Raw genomic sequence first — 22,832 nt, forward strand, 5'->3', positions numbered from 1 at the left:
TTTTTGAAACATAACTTTGCAACTTCTGATGGGTTCCTAACCTATCTCTCCAACTCACCACGTTTCTATTCTCTCTCTGCTTTGGTTTCCCTTGGAAGGAAAATACAAAAGTCTTTTCTTTTTTCTTTTTTTTTTTAAGATTTTATTTATTTATTTGACAGAGAGAGAGAGAGATCACAGACAGAGAGGCAGGCAGAGAGAGAGGGGGGAGAGCAGGCTCCCAGCTGAGCAGAGAGCCCAACATGGGGCTCCATCCCAGGACCCTGAGATCATGACCTGAGCCAAAGGCAGAGGCTTAACCCACTGAGCCACCCAGGTGCCCCACAAAAGTCTTTTCTAAAAACAGGCTTTTCCGGAGGACGTATTCCTGTTTTTCCAGAGACGGTGAAACATGCCTTCTGCACAGCACCGTCATCATTATGTAACATTTTATCAGGGACTTTCTATCAATAGTTTTTGGTGCTTTCTATCAATAGTTTCCCATCTCACATTTCAGTAGCGTTGACAGGAAAGCCAATCCAAGTTTTTCCGGAATTTGTGTTTGTGTTTTATCATCATTCATGCCACTCTCCAAAGTGACAGCCCCAATGGCACACTGGTATTTATCATTGCCTCTGCTGGGTACAGTGCAGAAGCTGAAATTGGGTAGAACTTTCTAGGCAGCAGTAAATCCCAATCGTAGATCAATATGTATAGAGCCAGGCATCCCTTATCAACTCTTCTGGGTGTATTTATGAGTATACGAAAGCCCTGAGCCTCACGGTCTGTTAGGAATGAAGTTTTACTGATGATACCCGCTTACAGTGATGGGCTAGACAAAAAGTCAGAGAAAAACTTTTTTCCAACGCCCCTCTCTCCAGTTCTGTTGGTGAAGGGAATCCTTCGTGGGCAAGACAGAATGTTCTAATATTGTTTGGTCAGGTTATGTTTCCATATTAATTACTCTGGTTTTATGCTGGTCTGATGGAGGCCCAACACATCACCCAACAGTGTTTCTCCCAAAGCTAATATGGAAAAGGGATGGAGCCGTCAATCTGTATTAATTGCTGTCACATACCGTTCCTTCTGGCAGTAAGACAACAGGCTCCCAATTTTAAAATTCAAGAGGGAAAATGGAAAAATCAGGAAGCATAGGCCATTTTCAAATAGTATTGGTCAGTGACCATTTGTGGCTGGTACTCCGGAGCATGGACTTGACCTTGGGCTGGACGTGACTACTTTGAAGTGTAATGACCAGGTTGAGGTCAGTGAACCACCTATTCAGGCAGTCTTGACCAAAGCACACCAGACAGGTATGAGCAGAACAGTCTATGCTCCTGGCTACCTGTGCAGTCAGTGCAAAGCCTTGTTCATTCGGGATTCTTCCAGAAATTAAGACATCAGCACCTTTAGCTCGTGTTCAGATGTTCCAGTTCCACCAATAGCAGCAAGCCTACAGAAGAGCTGCAGAGAGGAGGCGCTTCCCTCAGTTGTGTAGCTGGAGCACTTTTTTTGGCCAAGCTTTCCCGACCACGTAGTCCGGGGAGAATGCAATGAAACTCTCAAAACAGAACCTCTTGGTTCATGCAAATTAGATCTGCATGAAGCCCAAAGAAAACAGCCCAGGGAATGGCCGCATCATTGCGTCTCCCTGGAATAAGACTGTATCCCCACACACAGGCAGGCTGTCCCATCCGTTGGTTCTGCAAGGTTCATGGAAGGAGGCACCCCAGGTTTTGCCTCTGCTGGTTTGGGGGCTCTGCTCCAACTTCCCATCCCCCTGAGGCCACTGCAGTTTCTAATCAGAGGTCACATTCTGCTGGCAGATTGGAAGGGGTGCAGTGTAAAAAGAAAGGACCACTGGGACAGAGGGGAACTTTCAAAATGTCCCAGAGGGGCACGCTAGGACCATCCCGGTGGCTCTGAGCTGCACATCTGGGCCACACTCTCCTCTGTACTCCCAAGCCACTGATGGCCAGCCATCGGTTGCTGAGGGCTTTTGTTTTTCTTAGGAGATTTTCTTTTTTAGAATGATTTCGGTTGTACAGAAAAAATTGTGGTTATTGAGTCACAGAGAGTACACAGAATTTCCATATACCCCTTACCAATTCCCCTATTGTTAACATCTTGCGTCAGTGCAGTAGGCATATGTGGCTACACTTAATGAACCAGTATTGATCCACTGTTATTAACCAAAAGCCCTGCTTTATTTTATTTCCTTGGTTTTTACCTAAGATCCCCCTTCTGTCCCAAGATCCTACCCAGGGTACCACATGCCATTTGTAGTTCTCATGACTTCTTAGGCTCCTTCTCCATGACAGTGACTCTGGTTTTCCTGGTTTCTAATGACCTTGACAATTTTGAGAAGTACTGGCCACATGTTTTTGTAGAATGTCCCTCAAAAGGAATTTTTCTGTGTTTTTTTCATGATTACACTGGGGGGTAGGGGTTTCAGGGAGGAGGACCACAAAAGTGAAGTACCTTTCCCATCATGTTGTATCCAGGGTACAGGTACACTGTCAGCATGACTTCTTGCTGTTGATGTTGACTTTGATCGTCTGTACTGTAAAGCTCCTCTTTTTCCTCCTTTCCATCACTCCACTCTTTGGAAGGACACAACTGTGTGCAGCCCCCGCTTAAGGTGTGGGAATTATGTACCATATCCTGTGGGTCAAGGGTCTGCAGGAATTAGTTGGAATTCTCCTACAGTGGAGACTTGTCTCTTCTTTCCCAAGAACTTACTTATATCAGTGTGGATTCACAGATATTTATTTTATGCTCTGGGTTCTAATTCGGTATTGCTCTCTTTGTCGCTCAAATTTTTCCAGCCTCAGCCACTGGAAACTCTTTTTAGACGGCTTCTTGGACACGCTCGTAGCAATGGAGTTTTGTTTGTTTGTTTTTTGTGTTTCTTTACTCTTTGACACTACAAGATCCTCTAGGCTTGTCCCATATTTTATCTGCCCCAGTCCCAGAGTTAATTGTTTGCCTCATTTTCTTTTACTGAAGGATTGTTTTAGGAACCAAGATCTTGGCATGGGGGGTATCTTTTGCTACTGGGCTATCACCACTTCCAGGCCTTCTCAGTTGACAGAACAAAGAAATATAAGTGTATGCTAACCTCAATGTATACACACGTCTACAGATACTTCTGTATCTATATTGAGGCTAACCATGCGTTCATACCTATGTCTCCAACTCTAATCCATTACCACGTGGGTCATTCCCTTGCTTACCTGTAAGTTCCCATCTCCACAGTGAGAAACCTCGCTCCCACCATGCACCACCAGGCGCCAAATTGCTCCCCCCCAGTACACCTGTGTACCAGGATCTGAATGGCCAATCTGCCCCCCCCCGGGGGGGCTCTGGTGCTTATGTGCAGCTCCTGTTGCCTTTATCTTAGAGAATCCAATCATTTCTTAAGTCACTTATTGTCGGGGCTTCCACTCCTGCCCCCTTCGGTGAGGTGGGTTCGTACTTCCGTGATACAGTTAAATTCTTTTTATCACAGTCCTCATTCTATCCTGAGATCCCTACCTGAGGACCTTTTTTCCTCCAACAGTGAGAAAACTGACTCTCATTATCCTCAATGTATTTACTCATTGACTCAAAACTAAAATACACAAATAGTTTCAAAATGGTGAGCCCTTACAATTGTACAAAGCAAACCTATTAAGTAGGGTTTAATATTTGTTTGTCATTTTTCCCCCCTTTGGGGTAAAACCAACATACAATGAACTGCACAGATATTAATCATATAATTTGATGGGTGCTGGATTAACAGCATACACCTGGCCACCCAGAGCCACCTTAAGATACAGAATATTTTAATCACTCAGAAAATTCTTCATGCTCCTTCATGCCCGCCCCCACCAAAGGTAACTCAGTCCTGCTAGTTTTCACCACGGATTAGTTTGCTCTAGAACTTCACGTAAGTGGAATCATACCATATGTCATCTTCTGCGTCTGGCTTCTTTCACTCAGTATCATGTCTGTGAGATTCATCCATGCTATTTCTCTAGCCTTGTAATTAGTTTAGTAGTTCCCAGGAATGGAGTCAAGCCAGTGGTGTGCTAGTAAATATTTAACAACCAGCTGTCCTGGGGGAAAGGGAAAAAAAAGCCCCGATTTTTGGCATTTGCTCATTTTTGTGGCGTAAATACACTCCACATTGCCAATTTCAAGACACTTTCCAAAAATGTCATAGTTGGCTCTTGCGGCCTAGGGTGAGTATGCTTGGGCACAACACTGAGTGGATCAGCTAGAGGCTCCCCCCTTCGGTGGTGGTCTACCAACAAGCCAATGAAATACTTACGGCATTATCTTCTGCAGTGCTGAATGACCAAGTGGTTTGCGAGATTGTGCGTCTGCAAAGACTTCTGAGAACAACGTATCCAGTAGATCAAACACTGAGGGCCTGTTCTGTAACAACCACCACCTAGATGCACAAAAGCTCTGCTGTCTTTTGCTTCTTTTTTTAAAAAAAAGGTTTTATTTATTTATTTGTCGGAGAGAGAGGGAGGGGAGGGAGAGAGAGCAGAAGCAGGGGGAGCGGCAGGCAGAGGGAGAAGCAGGCTGCCCACTGAGCAGGGAGCCCGATTCGGGACTCGATGCCAGGATCCCGAGATCGTGACCTGAGCTGAAGGCAGACGCTTACGTGACTGAGCCACCCAGGCATCCCATGTCCCTTGCCTCTTTGACATCTAGGTGATAGAGGGTCCAGCTTTGCACTCCGTGGGGATATTATAAGGAATTAGGGTGGATTTGGTCCCCTGAAATTTTGGCCTTAAGTCTGTGGCATTCTGTTTTTTTTATAAGAGCCATTTTAGTCCATTATGTTGACATGAATTCAAACAGCCTGCGATTAGGAAAACACATCTGCCAGCTCCCGCCTCTGTCAAGTTATGAAATAAGGATCAGGTACAACTGTATATCACCTAATAGAAAGGAGACACATTACCATTATGTCAAGGAGATTTCCAAAGAAACGGTGGTCTGGACCGAAGTCCTCAGACACTTGAGCAAGCGGGAGCTCTCCCCTGTGGCCTTGACTCACAGTGCCCCACAGTGCCTGCAGCTTCAACAAAGAACATTCTAGCAGGCTTCCCCTCCCCCCCTCCCTGGCCCTTTATTTTCTATTTTTCTAAGACCTTTTCTTAAAAATGTTTAGAGTCAGGGTCAGGAAGAAGCATAGAACGGGAATAGGGAAAAAATTTCTTAAAAATTCTTCTTGGAGCTGACCTTCAGATAGAAGCCCCTTATACTGAGTGGCTGTGTGAGACCCATTGGAGTTCATTAACACCCTCTTCAAAACAACACGTGGAAAAGAAAACCTTCTTTTCCCCATGCCAATGACTCAATTTGGCTTTTGTGTATTTTTAGGTTAGTATGTGACCAAGGCCTTCTGAAGTCTGAAGAAGCCGTATGACAAGCAGCTCACGCATTCCAAAGACCTTGAACATCTCATGTAGATGCCGCTTGATGGATATAAAGCAGTATTTTTCTCTCTCTGCAATCTAGACTTCACTAGAAGCCTGATTTTTAATACAGTCTTCTCTGGTTATTTCATTATCATCATTACTAAAATCACATGTCCTGCCCAGGCCACCTATTTCTTTTTTTTTAAGATTTATTTATTTATTGGAGAGAGAGAGAGTGCACAAGTGCTGGGGGGTGGGGACTCCAGGGGGAGGGAGAATTCCAAGCAGGCTCCTCGCTGAGCACACAGCCCAACGAGGGTCTGCATCTCACCACCCTGAGCTGAAATCAAGAGTCAGAGGCTTAACTGACTTCACCACCCAGCACCCCCTGCCTGTTTCATTTCTTTTCCTCTTTGGATACAGTCTCCCATCAGACCATGGGTCCCCATTTCTGGTTCAAGACAATGGTCACCACATCATTGCATCTGGTCTCAGCTTGGCACCCTCTGCCTCCCTTCTCAGTGCTGCACTCCTGTCTTTGAAAAACCTGCAGCCAAACCAGGCTCAATGATTGCCCAAAGGCTCCTTCCTGCCACCTTTCACTCTATGGTCTACCTGACCCCCATGCTTGGGCCAAGGACATTTCCTTCCCCTTCCTCCACTCATCCCCGTTAACCAGGGTTTCCTTCCTTGTCTCCACCAGAAAGGGGCACAATCTCTCCTTCTCCAACCAACAAATCAACCAACCAACTCAACCACAGCCTACCCACTGCAAAGTCCTCTTTTCTTGCTCCAAAAAGGACACTGTGTATTGTCCATGTATGACATTCCTAAGACATCTTGGCCTCTAATCATATATTGTCCCACCTTGTCCCCTAAAAGTTACCACAGATAAGCTATTCTGGGCATCAAAGGCCAGCATGCATTCCAAGATTGATGGAAACGATAATTTGATAATTTGTGCCTGGTAAGAAGTGAGCACACAAAAGGTACAATTGATGTCGTGAAGATCAAAGATACACAATGAATGGCTAAGTCTCCCTCATCCCACCTTCCTTTGTTCCGCAGAGATCTCTGGAAGCTTGGTGGTTGAAAGTCGCATGTGCACATGTACACAGGCCCAGTCCATGGAATTACTAGTACTAGTTGGAGGGGTCCGAGTGCTGCACCCCCATCTTGTAATACAGCACTGCCTCCCCCCTCTTGTGTCTCCCTGCAGCAACAGGTTTACTGAAGGATTTGGTGCAAAGGCTTTCCACAATGGGTTACATCGGAAATTTAAAAATATATCTTTCCTATATCAGCTTACTCTCTTGTCAACTTTTGACGGCAGTCTCTTGAGCATATGTTGAATTTCCTTTCCTCTGAGTTCCTACTGCACTTTCAGATTCATTTCTGGGCTCTAGTCCTGCCACAACATACACAGCATTTCCTGCAGGGCTTCCTCGAGGGTCCAGCCTAGGCCCTCCCTGTCTTTGAATCCTCAGTAGTTAGCGCTGATCCACGGATCGTTTACATAAATGTTTGCCAAACCGTGATTAAATGTTTCCCCACAGCACACAGGCTGGATCAAGCGTGAGTCCTCAGGATGAGGGAACTGTATCTGTTTTCTTTTCTGCACGGACCTTAGCCCATGCAACTTAGTAAGTGCCTTTGAAAATGGATGCTCTGACTTGTCTAAACTTTCACTACCTTTCCGTATTTTGTATGCATTGTTTTTTTGTTGTTGCTATTTTGTTTTTTGTTTTGTTTTGTTTTGTTTTTGTTTTGTTTTGCTACCCACATGTATTTGCAAAAAGGTAGGAAAACCAGAAAGGCAGAGATTTCTTGCCTGATGCCTTTAAAATCCAAAGAGGAACAGATCATATCCATGACCTCACTGTTATCTCCTTTGGAAGTGAACATCAAGGACTATGGTTTTAGATGAGAAGTGAATGACATTACGACCAGGAAAAGCCTTAATAAAGGATTGAGCCCATTCCACCAGCTCCCTCGGGCCACCTGCCAGCGCGAGAAGAACACGCAGTAACCCTGTCAGCCGGCTTCAAAATTAGAATGAATTCATAAGAAACAAAAGATCTTGTTTTCATGGGAAAATATCCTTTGTGATATCCAACAAAGGGAGAATAATTTTGAAAGCATGTGACTTGGGGTCCTATCCTGCAGTTCTTACACAGACAAAACTCTCATTGACTCCATCAATAGAATTATTGCTACATAAAAGTCTTTTGCAAAATTTCCATGATGCTTCAAAGTGCATTTTAAGTGCATCAGCCCAGCATCCCACGCCCGCCCCCATTTTAATACAGCTGGAGAAGGTTTCTCTTAGATTGCCCTATTGTACCGCAGGAGACGAACCCAGCACAGGATTGGAAGCCAATGGACACCCCTCACCCCCACCCCTGCATACATCATCATAGCAAAATCCAGGCGATATAGAGAAGGTCAAATTTCAACTGATCTCTGAGCTTGAATTTTCCATTTCAAATTGCTCTTGCCAGGTAGACAGAAAATGGATTTCTTGCAAGCTTCAATAAATACCATCTCCAAGTAAAATCCACATTTTTCAAATAGATAACAGTATAATGATTGGTATTGCTATTCCAGCTATGGCTGAATAGCAAGCAGTCCATTCCTTTTTATGTAGTATGCTCCTTACGAGCCTCAAAAGATGAAATTGGGCCTTCAATACTGTTGGAATGAAGGACAATGGGCCCGATCTGTTCTTTTGAATTCTCTTAGCAAATGTACTGCATAAAATAGAATGCAATGCTAGGAAAGACTTCCCTTCTCAAAAAAAAAAAAAAAAAAAAAAGCAGGCAATATCTGTTCTAATAGGTTTTCCATTCTCACCCATACCTGTGTTGTTGTTCACTCAATTGATGCAATTTTTAGTAGGTAGCATATTCTTAAACTAAGAAAAAAAAATCTTACTTTAATTCATGAGTTTTTGCCCTAAAAAAGCTAATGCTAATAGTTTCACAAATGGGCTTAAAAGGAAATGGGGGCGCCTGTGGCCTCTCCCACAGAACCTTTAAGAATTGGAAAGATCTGGGGCTCTTGGTTGGCTCAGTCGGTTAAGCGTCTGACTCTTGATTTCGGCTCAGGTCATGATCTCAGGGTCATGGGATGGAGTCCTGTGCTTGGCTCCAAGTTCGGTGGGAGTCTGCTTGAGATTCTCTCTCCCTTGGCCTCTGCCCCTTCTCTCTCTCACTCTCTCTCTCTCTCTCTCTCAAAATAAATACATAAAATCTTTTTTTAAAAAACCTGTAGATTGCTCTGGGTAGTATAGACATTTAAAATATAGATAGATTGATAGATAGATGATAGACAGACCAATCCAAGATGCTATTACAAGTGCTTTACACTTAGCATCTTATTCACTACTTACTACAACCCCGTGGGAAAGGTACAGATCCATTTTACAAATGAAAAAACAATGAGGCAAATAGCAATTTTTTAGTAAATAATTGTTGACTGCTGTAAATAAATGGAGGCAAATAGAAAATTCCTGAAACGATTAGCAAAAAAGCTGGAGCCAGTGACATTTTTTAAAATGATTGCCCTTAGTCCTTTGTTGTAACAGAGACAGCTATTAGCTTCCCAATATCCATTCTCTTCTTCTTCATTAGAAACAAAGCCTGACTTTTCTTCCCCGGAATTCCTTGCAGCTAGGTATGGCCGTATGGCCAAGTTCTTGCTAATGCAATTTACATATAAGTGTTGTATGGTATTTCTGGGATGAGCTTTAAAATGAAGGAGGCAGGCCTATTTACTTCTCCTTCCTCTTTCCTGCTGTTCGGAACATGATATAATGCCGATATTCTGCAGCTAGTTTGGGCAGTGAGGTGACCTTGGGAATTGAAGCCACACAATCCTGAACAAGAGAGAAGGGTGCTGGTACCTGACACAGTGAAACCACCATACCACGTCTGGCTACCTACATCATAACTACTTTTACATAAAGGAGAACAAGGTGTTGAGGATTAAAGAGTACACTTATCATGATGAGCACTGAGTAATGTATCAAATTGTTGAGTCACTCTATTGTACACCTGAAACTAATATAACACTGTATGTTAACTATACTGGAATTAAACTAAAAATCTTACTTAAAAAAAAAAAAGGATGGAGAACTAGGGGCACCTGGATGGGTCAGTAGGTTAAGAGTCCTATTCTTGATTTCAGCCCGGGTTGTGATCTCAGGGTTATGTTATCAAGTCTGGGGTCAGGTTCCATGCTCAGCTGGGCATCGGCTTGGGACTCTCTCTCCCTCTCCCACTGCCTCTCCCCTCTTCCCCTGTCCCTCTCTCTCTAAAAGAAATAAACAAAATAAATCTTAAAAAAGAGAGAGAGAGAGAGAGAGAACCAGATTTCTAGCTTAAGCCACTGTTAATTCTTTATTTTCTGCTATATGCAGCCAAACCAAGAACACTAACAAATGGCATATATCCCACAACAACAATGTCTCTTTGATACCCATAACAAAAGGTTATGCTCCTATTTGAAAAAAAAGCAAATGTTATTTTTAATACTCATAATACTTTTTTTTCTGATTATAAAATAATACCTCTCTATTTTGGAAAATTTTTTTTAAAAAACAGAAAAGCAGTAAGAAGAAGATTATACCGATCTCTAATTCTACCAGTCAGAACAAAAGTTATTCATACTTTGGATTTGACACAGACCTGTAAAATTAAACCCTTTCCACAGCACACCACGCTGATGCCAATCCTGCTTCTCCCTGAAGAGTCCCCACAATGAAGAGCTCCAAGTGTTGTGAAATAGTTTAGCCCATAGCTGGGATCCTTCTGTTTTAAGTTCTATTTTATATTAACAAATATTTGCCTCCCTGACATCTGGAGCAACCCAGAATAAATGTATTATCTCTCAAACATCCTGTTCCATTAAATGTTTGAAGGTAAACACAAAAGCTTTCTTTTCCATAGTCACAAACTATGCTCCAACATTGTGGCAGGAATGAAAATATAGGTCATGACTTAAAATAATCCAAGTGACAGAGAGTGAAGGTAAAGTAGGTGAAGGCATAAGTACACAGGGTCAAAAGACATTTTTTGTTTTCAAATTTGGTGACCAACTAAAATATGGAGGGTCGAATGCCCTGTTTAGGCTGGGCCACACAGCCATGTGGCATGTAACCTTATTCTAGGTTTCTGAGTCTAAACACCTTCAGCCCAAAGCAGGTTGTGAGTGAAGCCTATTAATGTTTCATCTGCACCCAAGCTTGCCCCAGCCCTATGTAAAGAAAAAAGAAAAGTGAGTTAGTTGGTTGGCTATGCTCCAAGGCAAGAGGCCCTGTGTCAGCTTATCACTTCTGCCATATGGATGGCAGAGAATGAGAAGAGAGGAAGAGAGTCTCCCAGAGGGGGTAACCCTGACCCTTTGACTCTAGCAGTGTTTCAGGGAGAGCAGCAAGAAGGCCACACCCTAGCGCTGACCTGTTAACACACAGTGACTGTGCCCACTGGAAATATGGCATAATCATGTCCCAGAATCTGATGAATCCAAACAATACTCCTCCTCCCTAGATGTAGATTGAAGGGAGGAAGGAAAACAAGCTCTTGCTCCTTCATTAACTTACACAGCCAAAAATAGCTTTTTTGAATCATAGCTTTTGAATAGCTTCCTAGGCCTACTGGCTTGTATTAAACTTGGGGCCAATTAAATCTCCTTGGTCGTTTTCATAAGAACTTCTGAGACCTCCCCCATCTTATACCCACATACTAAAGTATAAACCCTTAATGAGAAATTTAGGCGCACCTGGGTGGCTCAGTGGGTTAAAGCCTCTGCCTTCAGCTCAGGTCATGGTCTCAGGGTCCTGGGATCGAGCCCTGAGTGGAGTCGGACTCTCTACTCAGCAGGGAGCCTGCTTCCTCCTCTCTCTCTGCCTGCTTCTCTGCCTACTTGTGATCTCTGTCAAATAAATAAATTAAATCTTTAAAAAAAAAGAAATTTACATTCGTCTCTGTCAGTTTTAATCTTCTTGCTTTTGTTTCCTAATTCGTGTCACCATCTAACATTGAAACGTCTGATAAAAGTGGGAAAAAAAAAAAGGCCACAATTAAGGGTCTGGAACCCACAATTGAAAACCTCATTCTAAGTTGATCTAATTTTTATTCACGTTTAAGTTACCTTGAAACACCCCAACCAAAGACTCATTTAGCCTTGCCCTTTCTACGTTGCCCAAGCAGACATCATGGCCACCAAACAGTGGTTTAAATCATGCTATTCTACTGGCCATTCTATTATTCTGTCCATCTTGGGACTCTGTTTTTAGAAAGAAAATGAGAAGAGTTTTTGCTTTTTAATTACATACAAATACGATACCAGAAAGACAGCTTAAAAAAAATGCTCATCATCCCAAAATTCAACTTTTCCTGTGTATACGTGACAGATTATATCCCTAATTTGCTTACATCAAGCCTGAAACAAAGAAATGATAGAGCTAGGAGCAATCTTTTCTTCCATACGCTTGCCACACAGAAGCTTTTTTTAAAAGGCAGAGCAATTAGCAATTTTATCTGTTTGTTCATGTGTTCGTATTTTGCGTATATTTGCATTTCATATTTAATTTGGTGCCCCATAACTATTCAAATTAACTAGACTCGACAGATACTTTCACTTACTAACACTCTGAGTGATGTGCCCTTAAATTAATAAATAATTAATTGAACAGATAAATAGAATTTACACTCTACCAGAAAATTGTTCCTCTGTGTAGCAGATATGAAGAGCAATGGTCTTCACTACATGTATATACAGGTAAGGATATCAAAGCATATTCGCCAAAATAGATAACATCCTATTTGTGATATTTTAAAATATTTGTTAGATCACTTGAGGAGCGAATAACTTTTAATGAAATCTACAATATTTCTACAAGCATCTTTTTTTTTAAAGATTTCATTTATTTATTTGACAGACAGAGATCACAAGTAGACAGAGAGGCAGGCAGAGAGCCTGATGTGGGGCTCGATCCCAGGACCCTGGGATCATGACCTGAGCCGAAGGCAGATGCTTAACCCTCTGAGCCACCGAGGCACCCCTTCTATAAGCATCTTTAGATGAGTTTTTAGAACAAGAAGCTTCAGTTATACTGTGCTTATCACTGACTTTCCTATGGCCTGAAGGAGTAGGATTTTTTTCCCATAGTGAGAAATTTGTCTACCGGCCACCCTGGTCTGAGTTGTAAAAATTACCAAAAATGGTTCAAGATGTTCTAACATAATTAAGAACACACTCCCCCAAGAGTCAAAGTCCCCAGTCCAGATCTGATCTGCTGTTGGAAGGCCTCTGGAATTTCAGGGATTTATTCAATGTGATTTCATGGAGAATAACATTAGAGCATGATTCACAGAAAACCTTAGAACCAACTAACCTGTCAAAAATCCATTTGGGGGGCACCTGGGTGGCTCAGTGGGTTAAGTCTCCACCTTTGGCTCAGGTAGTGATCTCAAGGTCCTGGGATCGAGCCCCGCATCAGGATCTCTGCTCAGCAAGGAGCCTGCTTCCCCCTCTCTCTGCCTGCCTCTCTGCCTACTTGTTATCTCTGTCTGTCAAATAAATAAATAAAATCTTTTTAAAAAATCCATTCGGTTTCCAATCACACTAACTCTGCTTCCCCAGTGTCACCCCACCTCTTTATGCATGTCTCCCCAGCCTTGACTGAAGTATTCCTTCTGGGGCTCATTCACCGGGCCTCTCCTCTGAGCATCTGTTTCCCTCATCCCATCTCTACCCACACCTGGATAAGGACCTGGCAGCAGCAGCAGCAGGGAAAGATATCACCAAACCCTAGCCCTCTTTGCCTACCTGTGACCTGAATCACACCCCACTGACATTAGGATAAATTCTCCCTGGCATGGCCAGGACTGGAGTTCGAAGAAGAAATGTCATCTTGAATTGCATCGTGAATTTTGCTCAGAAGCAAAATGGTCGTAAGTGGCCACTTGTTGGCACATTTGTTCTTTCAAACAAATGTTTTTGAGTGCCCCATTGAATGCTTTTAGCCCTGGGGATCTAATCTGGAAGTGATTTGATCTGAAGCTTCCCTTCTAGTGGATGTATGAAAAGATAATCTATCTCATTTACCCCGCCAGGACTTGGATTTCCACTAGTGAGCTTCCCCTCAGCACTGTACTTCTGTCTGCAGCCATTTTGCTTTGGGGACATTTTACCTTCATGGGATATATGCACAGAAGCAGGTGAACCACACCACCGGAGGTGAGAGTGAGGTATGGTGGGGGTTGGGAGGACAGAAGAGGCAGGGAGGCGAAATCAACTGAAGGGACTCATGTGTACATAGAGAATGAGAGAGAGAGAGAGAGAATAAGATCCACTGTCAATGTTTCTCTCCTTCCTTTGCTCCCACTTGAAAACATCCCCACGAGAAAATAATACAAGACTTTTGCCTCCTGCCTACAATTGCCGCAGCTGCCACTGGCATGTCCATGATTAATATGTCACATCAAACTTCTAGTAAGGACACACTTCCTTATTCTTTACCCGCGAATTATCTTTGAAACATGGCGAGCGGAGTGCATTTAGACTCCTCAGATGCACCCATTCTCAGCAAAGCATTTTATCATTCGTTCAAGTAAGACTGCATGGCTTAAACCCTAAAATCAATTTGAAACTTCCTTTTGCTATAGCAACTGATCGATGCCCAGAGAGACTTGAGACAAAGGGCAAGATGAACAGCTTGAGGGACAGTGCTTAATGGACAAAATGGGAAAAAAGCACAGGGCCAGTTCTCGCTCCGGAACTAATTAGATGTGTGACCCAGGGAAAGCCACTCGGTCTTCCTGAGCCTCACGTGTCCTTACCTATAAAATGGATTTGTGAATATGTTTCCTCTGAGAACCAAAACAGCCTACCCCACATTCAGCCTGGACCCTGAGAACCCAAACCACACTCTACTGGCTATGCGAACATGACTTTGCTAGTCCACTGTCTCCATTAGTATTACTTTACTTTTCCAAGACTGCCCTGCCCAAGCAGATGACTGCATTGTTCTGCCAGCAGAACCATCGACTCTCCCATGGAAAGCATCAATAGACAATTCGCACCCTGACATTCTTTGAATCCCTCATCTTAAAATCCCCATCCTGCTGTTTTCACCAATCCTGGATATGTACGGTGATTCTCACCCAATCTTAACCGAGCCCCCTGCATTGAAAGACATGCCTTAAACCAAACTTCCGGTTCTCAGTGAACTCTGAACTTACCTTCATCCCTCTGAGACAGAGCCAAAGCCAGAAGCTCAGCTTTGTCTTATTATGTGTTGGTGATATTTGGGGACCCAGCTTCTGACACCTCCCAGAATCACTGTGATAACATATGTGAGAATTCTCCCAGTGCTGTCAATTGCAATGAAAGTACGAGTTGGCAGAATGACCATAAATGGAGGGCAATAAATAAGGCTCAGCTAAGGCAAAAGGTGACAGTACTCCAGAAGGGGATATAAACACCCCGGGAATGACAGCTCCCTGAAAGTGTTATAAGATGCTGGGGACTCCTACTCCTACCGTTGGAAATAAAGGGAAACTTTTTCACCTGAGCCTACCATTGGACTGTTGTAGTTCACCTTCAAAGGTGAGAAATTTGCCACCGTACAGTTGTCAAACCAAAGCTGATTTTCTAATCTAGGACACAACCGGACAATGGATGCACAGGTAGGTGGGTGGCTATGACAAGCTGCCTCCACTTGAGTTGCCAAATGTAGGACAGGCTCTTCAACTTGATGATTCGAAGAATACCACCTTAAATTGATGAAGTATACCAGCTTTACACATTCTAACACTGTTTAGTGCAGTTTCTGTGGTTTACAGATTCTCCAGCTTCTTCTGGCCAGCCAAATGTTATTAACCCATCACCGTACATCTCTTCCCTATACCTTTTATAGTGAGAACATCCCTCTCCATGTCTGTTTCACGTATGTGTATGAAATTTACATTCACACCATAGCAGTGTGCGTATCCAGAATATATAAACGCACATCCTCCATGCTGAAGAATGTGGCCAAAATAAGGAAGTGGCAAAACAGACTTTGGATTAGCCAAAGGAGGCTAATTATTAACCAGGAAACTCAGAGTGCTTCACATTATCCCCAAGACAAGCACGTAGTCCCACGCCCGCCATGAGGAGCACCTTCAGCAAAGGCTGTGTGCTATCAGAGCTGGGATCATGTCTGTCTTGACACATGTGTGTTCCTGTGATACATCTGGCAGTGTCTGGCACAAAAGTGGCACGTGATAATGTGTATTGATTGATGGGCTAACAATTCGCAAAAGAAGACAAATGTCTGAGAGATAGTAAATGTCACTAGGCAACCAGCAAAATTTGTATTTAAATGAGATATCGTTATTTGCCTCTTATATTAGCACAGTTACGGAAGATGGTATATCATGCCCTCAAGGGTGGAGCCAAATGACCGGTGTGAGGCAACATCAGTGTGGGTGCAAATAGATACAACTGGTCTAGAAAAACATTCAAATCAAGCCTTTAAAATGTTTCTGCCCTTTATTCCACGGCTTGGAATTGACCCAGAGGAAATAATTTTGGACAGAGGCAAACACGGCAACATGATAAAGAACAAAAACAAGGAACACAGACTCCATTCCCAACTACCGAGCAATGATTTGGGACTAGCTAACTGATATTTCACATTTGCTATCTACAGACTGTGTCGGGGCTTCATGGATATGACCCTATTTAATCGTTTCAGAAACCACATGGAGTAGCTACTATTACCCCCATTTTACAAATGGTGAAACTGAGGTCATTTGCCCATAGACAAAACTGGATGCTGAAGGAATCAGAAGACAAGAACTGGAATCTCTTTGACTCCATAGCACTTAAACAGTGTCTCTGTGCCAGAGAACATTATGCATTCAAATTAAATTTTAATGAGGGGGTAAAAATTTAATGTTGAGTGAAGATGGGATAGAAAATTGTACGTATTTAATCTTTTTTTTTTTTTAACTAGGCTCCGTGCCCAACGTGGGGCTTGAACTCACGACCCTGAGATTGAGAGTCACATGCTCTACCAACTGAACCAGCCAGGCACCTCTATACATATTTAATCTTAATTTTGTAATACACAGATATGTGCGCGTATGCACGCACACATTGGGAAAAAAATTTCCTGAAATGCAGCAAATATTAACAGAGGTTATTTCTGAGGGGATATTCTCTGAGGAACTATTGTTTTCTACTTTATAACTTAGCTATATCTCCTACTTTTCTACTATGATTAAGAAGTTATTTTTAAGAGAGAAAAATAGAAATGTTAAGGAAAAAAACCACGGTTATAAGGGCCACCTATGTCCCACAGATAAACAGAGGTTCACAGAACAGTAAAGATTTTTTGCTTGCTCTGGAGTCTGGCCATAGGGGCACCCCCATACTCGCTTTGCTGGGGTCCCAGAGTAATGCAGCTTTCTCTGTTTTCATTTATCTACTTCTGTGAGCTCGGCATCAGATGGCTGGATCAAGATGGATTTGCTATATAACTCTGCCTTGCTGCACAGATTGCAAGAGGTGACCAGATCTCTCCTCTCCATTTCTTCAAACTGGCAGGTGTTCATACACCTGCAGGTGCTTCTGAAGATGTTCACCTTCTGCGCTCATCACGTGTCAGAGATCCACGTGATGACCCAACCCACGGGAACAAATCAAGCAGACCATGATCCTCAGTCTGAATCACTGCAGACACACCACACAGGAGCCTCCTGGAAACACAGGGCCTTTGCACCTGCACCCTGTATACGGCCCGAGCCAGAGAAATGTCGACACAAGGCAGAATCCAAGTTGGCACAAATGCATACAGATCATTTTTATGGTGGTTGTTTCTTTGCTCTCTTGAGAGACCTGACCAGAACATGCCCACAAAGGATAATTGTTAGGTAAATGTTTGTGGTTCTGTTGCTATTGTGTTGTTGTAGAAGCTTCTCCAGTGGAATCATAAAAATGAGGTATTCATTAAGCCATGGTTGAGAAAACATTCTCAACCGGTAGACCGAACAACATAAACGATGAGAATTAAATTGATCTTTTTTTTGGCCATTGATTTTTCTGAAACTCGATCACAGAGTCACATTGAGCTCCGTACCCAAACTATGTGTTCTTAGTTACACATGGCTTCTGTACAGATGATAGAGCCATCAGTTAAAGGTCTGGGACTGTGGCCCTATCAATTCACTATCTTTCCAACTGCCGGTTGGCTATAAATTATCTCCCTTCTCATCCTGTTCCTAGTCCATGAATTGGAGTAACTTTTAGCCTCTACTGCTGTTCCCACTCAGCTTTATTGAACTTACTTCAATGCAAACATAATTCACTACATTCCCCCTATATGTTCATGAGATATTCAAATTGGGGATAAACACGCTTTATGAAACTGTATGAAAAGAAAGCTGTAGAACAACAGACTCTACTGTGTGACCATGACTACATTGGCACAAAACAAAAATAAAGATGGCAGCTAGTAAGGCTCCTGGATTCTCATACAAATGAGAAACCAGTATGTTCTCTGGAGAACAAACCACACCACATAGACTCTTCATGGAGTCTTAGAGTTGGACCAAACGATTTTGAGGTCATATGATCCAGTGTCCTACTTATAGGGCAAGAAAATATAAAATATTCAGGTGAGACCATCATTGATTCTCCTCCTAAAATTCTCCTGCAGAGATAAAAACATACTCGTAGCTCAGAAACCCATTCTTAGGTTCTCTGGTCCCAGTTGACAAAAGGTCTTGAGTCTCAATGAAATTATTCTCAGCCTTGGGGCGCCTGGGTGGCTCAGTGGGTTAAAGCCTCTGCCTTCGGCTCAGGTTATGATCCCGGAGTCCTGGGATTGAGGCCCACATCAGTCTCTCTGCTCGGGAGAGTGCCTCCTTCCTCCTCTCTCTCTGCCTGCCTCTCTGCCTACTTGTGATCTCTGTCTGTCAAATAAATAAATAAAATCTTAAAAAAAAACTTATTCTCAGCCTTATCAAAGTCTACTCTTTCTTGTCTCCCCCTGCTAAAGTGGGGGGCAGAACTTTTCAGGGGTCCTCTTCGCCACTCCCTAATCATTTCAAACCAAGGCGATTGTCAGCTTCTGAAAGCACAACCAGACCCACAGGTGGGGAGTAAGGAAGGCCATGTGAAAAGTCTCCTCCCTGCAGTGTAGACAACTACCCACTGCTCTGATTAATTAATTCTGAACCTTTGGAGAAGCACTCATCTAGAAAAGTCACTTCGAAGAAAGCCTAGCTGAGAAGTTCCTGGTGTGATTGCCAACACGCTGTTTGGGAAGAAGGCAGAAAAGCAGGGTCCAAGTCACAATATTGGGAGTTTCTCCTGCTAGCCACTAAAGATAAGAGCCTCTAATTTGCTCGCACCACCATCATCCCCTTTCTTTGTAGGTCTGCACCTGCACCGGCATGGGTGATCCATGTCCTGATAATGTAGCCTATTTGGGCCTCCACATGGATTTCCCCATCCAAATAATGTTTGGGTTTGTTTTTTAAATAAGAGTCACATAAGGCTGAGATAGGAATATTAGTCATAATGGTTCTGAACACATGGGTCCATTAGACAACTTTGGGCTTTGGGTTGATTTGTAAGTGTCACCACCTCAAAGAGTCTGGCTTTTTTGGCTCATGACAAGGTAGATCTACTTACCATTAAAGGAAGTAAATAAAAGCAATATTGCAGGATCTAGTTTCCTGAGACACCACAGAGCTAGAAAACAATGTTGTTGTTAAAGCTTTGAGTTCCAAATAGAAGCTATATCTGCATGAACAGAGCAACCGCCTAGCAAAGAAAAAAATAAGTACAGTATGGATGGGGATAGTGGCTACTTTATCTATTGATGTCTATCACATCACCCCCAAACTTTAAATTAGCATTTATTATCTAACAGTTTCTGTGTGTTAGAAATCTGGAAACAGCTTGGCTCTAAATTCTTCTGCGTCATGCATGGTCTCTTAGGAAGTTGCATTGAGAAGTCAGTAGCCAGGCTAGACTCATCTAAAGGCTTGAATAAGGATGGAGGATCGATCCACTGCTAATATGGCTGACTTCCACAGCTCACTTCCACAGTGGCCTCTGGTCAGTGGTAGGAAACCTCCACTCCTCACCACACGGACGTCTCCATAGGACTGCTTGAGTGTCCTCACAACATGGCAGCTCCCTTCTCCCAAAGCAAGCAGTCCAAGAGCATTGACGTGGAAACTGCAACTTCATTTAGGACCTAGCCTCAGAAATCATACTCCATCGCTCCCATACTATCTTACTAGTTACCCGGGTCAGCCTCTTCATTTGGGTAAAGACTACACAAGGATGTGAATACCAGGAGATGAGAATCATTGGGGGAAATCTTGGTGTCTGCCTACCACATTGGCCATTAAAGGTATTATGAGAAGCTTGTGGCCCACCTTTATCATAATGTCACCCCAAAGAAGGATTGTGGGGTTCATTGATGTGGCAAATTGCCTCTTTGTCTTCTCTGCTCAAAGTGGGCAGGTCATCAGTTTCATTTCTGGACACAGAGGGGAGGGGAAGAGGAAAACCAGTAAGTGGCTCCTCTGATTCCAGGTTTCATGGTCCCTGCATACTTTAGAGTCTCTTTCTCCACAGCTGGAAACTTTCTCCATGGTTGGTATCCAGTTATCTATTATCTCCACATGGTATATCAATTATATTGTTCTTCAAGTCCTTTCCATGTAGATTTAGCTTCTCACAGCATGGTGGTCTCAGGGTGGTCCCACTTCTCACATGGTGGTTGCTTCCAAGAGATGCAAAAATGGAGGCTACTTCTTCATGTAGGATAGGCCTGAAAACTGACGCAACCTCATTTCTGTTATATTCTAATGGTCAAGGCAGTCACAGAGCCTGCCTAGATTCTCTCTATGGGAGGAGTGTCCAAAACTTGTGACCATCTTCAGCCCACCACAGCAGGGGAATGTGAACAGATCATCTGTGTCTGAGGCAATGGGACTATTGGGATATTAAAAAATTACACAACTATTACTTGGGCCCACAGTTTTCTGTCCCTACCAGAGTATCTTCCATAGTGTGGGTGGCAGACAGGGCCTGAAGTAAAGCCCACAGTTTCATTCATTCAGTCAGTCAACAACTACTTCATAAGTACTGCCCCCCACATATGCTAGCCACCTGTTCCAGGTGCTTGGGACACATCTGTGGATGAAATCAAAGTTCCTGCCTTCACAGAGCTTACAGTCCAGTGGAAAGTAGATGAGGAAAAGGGGTCGGTCAAATGACAGTTTTCATCATCACGTGGGCTTGCTGCCCATCAGGCACTGTGCTTGGCACCTAACTGTACATTATTTCATCGACTCTTCAGTGGAACCTGCAAAGGATGAGCAGATTCTCTCCTCAAAGCTGGCAAACAACCAAGCTGGGATTTAAATCCAGGGTCTCTCTGACTCCAAAGCCTTATGCTCTTCATCACCATGCCATGCCATCTTCCTCATGCTAGGTAAGATTCTAAAACAGAAAGGAGCCCAGGATAAAAGTGTCCACATTAGTTCCAAGTCGAGATAGAGATCTGGATGGTAAAACCCACGAACATCTGTGAGGTACCTAACCACTTATTAAAAAAAATTTTTTTTTTCCTTTACCCTACCCCAAGCACTCCATGAGGTGTGAGGTTTTCTTTTCTTTGCAGAGAAAGAAACAGAGATGCAGGAAATTTCAGGGACTTATCCCACATCTGGTCTGAACCTTCCACACATCTGTCCAGCTGTGGAGACTTAGGTAGAAGCATTGCCATAGGAACACCTGCAGGTTGGCCCACCTAGCAGAATACAATTGTTCTTCTGCTATTAATACAGAAAGTGAGTATCATGGCTCACCAAACTCTCCCAGCTGGGCCCCTAGCCCAACACCACAAGTGTCGTTAGGATGATGGCAGCATGTCGAAGACCTACTCCTACCTGCCATTGACCTGTGTTGCTCTCTTCTTCAAAATAGCCCTTGACCACCTTAATCCAGTCTTGGGCCCTTCCTAGGCCAGAATCACTACAATATGTTTTGTGGAAGAGAAATAGGCTCTCACATAAAATAGTATTTTCCACGTTGGTGTTCCCATAATAAATAACTCCACCATTACACCAGATGGTACCCTTCTTCGAGACATCAAGCTCCTGAAGAACAGGGACCAGCTGTCATCCATCTTCATGTCCCCAGTAACCAGTTCTAAGTGTGGCGTGTAGGAAGTGCTCAAAAAATGTTTACCGAATTTAATTAAATCTTATTTCACCCCAACATGTCCTGAGCAGACCTGAAGTTCATTTAGGAGATCAGAGGTCTCCAGGTAACTGACAATGACAGTAAAATGTCTTTGGCAATGTATGAGAACAACAAAATGAACAGTTAAAGACATAAGCCAGATTTCCAAATACCCTATAAATTCAGCATTGATACAAAAAGGGCTTATATTTTTAATAAACCTTTTATTTTAGAAAAGCGTTTGGTTTCTAGAAAAAACTACAGAAATGGTAAAGAGTTCCCATACACCTCACACCAAGATTCCCTTATTGTTAGCAACTTATATTGGTGTGGTAGCCTTGTCACCGTTAGTGAATCAAAGTCAGTATGTTATTCTTATGAACTAAAGTCCCAACTTCATTCAGATTTCCTTTTCCCTACTGTCCTTTGCCCATTGCAGAATTCCATCCAGTACCCCACACTATATTAGTTGTGCTGTCTTTCCTCGTGTTCCTTTGGGCTATGATAATTTCTCAGACTGTTCTAGTTTTGGGTAGTGTTGAGGAGTACTGGCCAGGTATTTTAGAGATTGCCCCTCTACTGGAATTTATCTGATATTTTCCTTGTGATTAGACGAGGGTTATGTGTTTGTGGCAGGAAGACCACAGAGGTGAAGTACAATTCTCACCACATCCTATCCAGGGTACATTCTCTCATAATTATCGTTGTTGATGTTGACCTTGATCACCTGGCTGAAGTAGTGGCTTGTCGGGTTCTCCACTGTCAAGTTACTCCCCCCCACAACAGTGGGCTTATTTTTATTTACTTTATCGAGGTGTAATTTACATACAGTCAAATGAGTGTACCCATTTTGAGTGTATAGCTTGATAAGGATTGATGAACCACACCAGTGGTTCTCAAACAGGAGTGACTTTGTCACCCAGGAGACGTTTGGCTATATCCGGAGATGTTTTTGGTTATCATTTCTGAACTAAGGGGAGGTGTCACCGGCATGTAGTGGATGAAGGCCAGGGACACTGCTAAATATTTTATAATGCCTAACACAGCCCTCCCCAGGAGAGAATTATCCAGCCCAAATTGTCAGTAGCAACAAGGTTGAGAAACGCTGTTACACACTTTTATACCTACTGCTCCCCATGAAGACACGGCAACACCCCAAAAGTCTCTGGG

The 22,832-nt window shown here is 43.1% G+C and overlaps 1 non-coding gene across 1 annotated transcript; it reads right to left on the reverse strand.

Moving 5' to 3' along the window:
* Positions 1-16,413: 16,413 nt before the first annotated feature.
* TRNAE-CUC (transfer RNA glutamic acid (anticodon CUC)) lies at positions 16,414-16,486 on the reverse strand. The gene has a single exon. It is a non-coding gene; the product is annotated as a tRNA-Glu (tRNA).
* Between the last annotated feature and the right edge of the window lie 6,346 nt (positions 16,487-22,832).

The sequence above is a fragment of the Lutra lutra genome, chromosome X (assembly GCF_902655055.1).
Source record: "Lutra lutra chromosome X, mLutLut1.2, whole genome shotgun sequence".
In the NCBI taxonomy this organism is placed as follows: Eukaryota; Metazoa; Chordata; class Mammalia; order Carnivora; family Mustelidae; genus Lutra; species Lutra lutra.